The sequence below is a fragment of the Laccaria bicolor genome, genomic scaffold, assembly GCF_000143565.1.
Source record: "Laccaria bicolor S238N-H82 LACBIscaffold_121 genomic scaffold, whole genome shotgun sequence".
Classification (NCBI taxonomy): Eukaryota; Fungi; Basidiomycota; class Agaricomycetes; order Agaricales; family Hydnangiaceae; genus Laccaria; species Laccaria bicolor.
In genome coordinates this window covers 1-3,674 of record NW_001889992.1, presented here as the reverse complement: position 1 = coordinate 3,674, position 3,674 = coordinate 1, and positions in this window count along the sequence as shown.

Below are 3,674 nucleotides of genomic sequence, written 5' to 3'. Positions count from 1 at the left end.
ACGCTATGTAGGCATAACGAATAGTCAGTAGATAGAATTTTGACGTGTCGCCCCAGCTCACCTGGAGGACAATAATCCCAAGTTGTCATGAAGATGCGCGTCGACGTAGTTCATGCCCGCGAATGTCGTTGCAGTGCTACCAGTTGATGTTCCAGGTGCCAGCACTCGTTCTGGCCAAAATGATCAGAAGCTTTCCTTAACATGTTGATCAGAAGTTTAACCCAATACGCACCACCAACCCAAGGAAAAAGAGCGTACGTGTTGGGTCGTGTTAGGTGAAAATCCAGGAAGGAGCCAAGACCTAGTATAATAGGTTAGCACATACACAACAAAGCCAGTAACGAGGCTTACTTTCAAAGCAAACCGGTAGAACGTATTGTGAGGTCGCCCCGTTCCCGTTCCTTCGAGGCATTGAAATCTAACCACTAGGTGTGTTTCTGGAACGTGACACGACGAACTTCCACGGCGCAGTACGGAGAATGTGCTTCGCGACAAGATCAGTCGCGTTGGCGTTGGCATTTCTCGAAAGGCAAGCGTCGATTGTAGATGACGAGGCTCATGTCGACCTTTCCCTGAGGGATTCTGCAAAACGTAGGCCCGAGCGCGGACGTTCCGCGAAATGGGTGATTCCCTGTGCCGAGGGAGCTTCGCATCCTCTGTAGTAAAGGGTTGACATTCATGACAGTCGTGAGAGGCGCCCCGCACTCTTCCACAGAATAGCAATAGTGACCTTGGTTCGCCAAAGTGTCACACTAAACTCTGGATAAGTACCTTCGCCAGTAGAATGAGCATGGCGGAACTCACAATCTCGGTAAGAGCCATCCCAAGGTTTCGTAAATCCATTAGCCTCCCCTTGATGCCCTTCGGCTCCTCTTGAACGAGGTAGTGAAACCTCAGCTACTGGCATCCAGTTAATACTTGCGAATCTTCGTAATAAAGATCAATCTGATGAGTTGGTTGAAGAAAACCCGAAGAAGACCCACCTCATAAAGCCTCACGGGAATAGGTAGTCAATTTGAGTGTAGCTCAAGATTTGCGTAGTCAATGATCACGGCGTCGCTTGGGTTTCTAACGAGCCAAAACCGAGCTTCGTCAAACATCGCAACCTCTCCCAGACCTCTCCGATTGAACCTAAGCTGTTGAAGTTTAACGTTAGTGGCCCACTTATTGAGAGAATATCGTTGAAAAGCGTACGGGGATGGAATGAATAAAACGGAATTTCCCTCTCAGTGGGACTAAGTAGCCAGCCCAATTATCCCCCCGTCTCACATTTCCATAAAGGGAAATTATGACAAATCAGGCCTCTTGTGGGGGGATATATTCCACAACAAACCCTAGACATATATGCCGGTTTAGTGTAGTGGTTGTTGTCACTGTGTTAGTGATGCTTACGAAAGGTTTGGGGTTCGACTCTGGACGCTCCACATCTTTTTATTATTAGAATAATTACCTAACTGGTTAGGTTAGGAGGTTAGGGTTTTTCTCTTCGCGCGGTAGCGCGCTTAGGAGGTTAGGAGGTTAGCGCTTAGGGTTTATTAATGGTTAGGGTTGAGGATATTTTTTTCCCCGCGCGGTAGCGCGTTCTTGGTTCTTGGTTAGGAGGTTAGGAGGTTAGCGGTTAGGGTTTATTAATGGTTAGGGTTGGGGATATTTTTTTCCCCGCGCGGTAGCGCGTTCTTGGTTAGAAGGTTAGGAGGTTAGTGGTTAGTGGTTAGGTTAGGAGGTTAGGGTAGGTTAGGTGCTCGAGAACGCGCGGTAGCGCGCTCTCGAGCCGACTTAGGGCAATGGCACATTGCCCTAAGTCGTATAATTACCATATATGGAGTGCCGGTGATTGCCAGCACATCACATGTGTGAGACGGGGGGAGAGTTAGGACCGTTGGACTAAGTACCGGGCGAAATATTGCTGACTCCGATCATGATGAGAGGAAAGGTCCTTTCCTCTCAACGCCTTGATCGGCGAGCATGCGCAATACCGTCTTGCTGAAATTCCACGTTCACGGCGAAGAAGGCAACGTTTGGACCTATGGTGGTAGTGAACAGGTGAATGTAGACTACTACTAGACAACTCAATCAACAAAACAATTACGACTGATTCCTCCTTATCATCCACTCCTCGTCTAACGTGGCCTTGAGTTGCACCACAAACAGAAAACCTTGTGACAAAGGTTCGTCTCTCGAATGTTGAGCTTCCTTCTTACAATGAAAAATTGCCACCGTCAGAAGTGCATAATGATCAAAGGCCTTTTCCAGCTAACGAGGTATCGATAGACCAGAATTCAAAACGCTCCGCTTAGTGACTTTGTTTACTTGTGGAGTCTCAGGGTACGTGCAAACAACCTAACCAGGAATTTATGACTATATACGCAACAGCAGGAAGGGGCGGGAAGGCAATGTCCGCCAATTGGCTGTGGGAAGTTGTTTGGCCAGCTCCAAAAGTAAATAAAGTCACTGAGCGGAGCGTTTGGAGTTCTGGTCTATCGATACCTCGTTAGCTGTCACCGGCCACCACTCTGGAAACACACACAAGTGTTCGTACACAACCAGTACGTCGGTGTAAACCAGAACTCGTTGAAGCACCATGCGGCGCACCCCCGCCATAATTGCGAGGCTTCGACCCTCCTTCCCACTCCCTCGACCCTTCAGCTTCAGATCCTAATCCCACCATCCGAGTTTACATGGCCGACCTGACCAGCATCCCTGCGTGCAGACAACCTCCTCAAACAGCTGCATGTTGTCGAAGCAGGGGCGGTTGAAACCTCACTGAAATCTCGACAAGGGTGTTTCGATTTGATTCCCATATTATGACTGGCACTTGGCCCTTCCTCAGCAAAGTAATCCTCCAACGTTTTCCTCTGGTTTTCCTTCCGCCTCAATCCCCCATTCCATTTCGAATCCCGCGTCTTCCACCTCAATTGCCTCTTCCCCCATTTCGAATTCTATCAACCCTCCATCCAGACCCTCATCCAAACTTCCATGTACGCCTTGATCAACACAAACTCTGCCTCGTCATTTCCGCGTGATCGCTACGCAAAGTCCTTCCTCCACTACTAGAATCGACGTGTTCGATGATGGGTGGGCGCAGCGCGCGGCTGAGTTGTGGGCCTGAATGACGTGAAAGGTAGTTGAGATACAAGAAGGTTGGACTTGGGATACAACCTCGATTCCACGCAATACGCACATAATCTCTCGGAATCGGGAATCATCGTTTGTTGTACCTCTCAAGCCCAATCTCAGACGGCGGATGCGAACGAGAGGGAGGGATGTTTACGCGGAGCATGTTGATCCGTTAAACCGTTGCAGGAGTGTATCGTGCATAGTAGGGGTGTTGCTCCCTCTTTGGACTCTTGGACGTCGACTTCATCTTCGTGCCATTCACTCCTGCTACCGTGGCGTGGCCTTGTCACTTCGTCGAGTTCAATTTTGGATTATTCTGAAAAACTGAAACCAGGATGGCCGACTACGCCCACAAATCAGCCAACACCGGCTCCATCTACCTCTCCGCCATCTCTGAATCCGACCTCTACTGCCGCTACGTCCCAGGCCTCGTCGGCGATCGCCTATTTCGCATCTTTTCGGTCTCAAGAAGGAAGGCCCCTGGCTAGGTTCTCAGCTCCTACTCTCAAATTCCATGGGCCTCCATGACTTTCGTGAAGATGTCGATCAGCAACGGA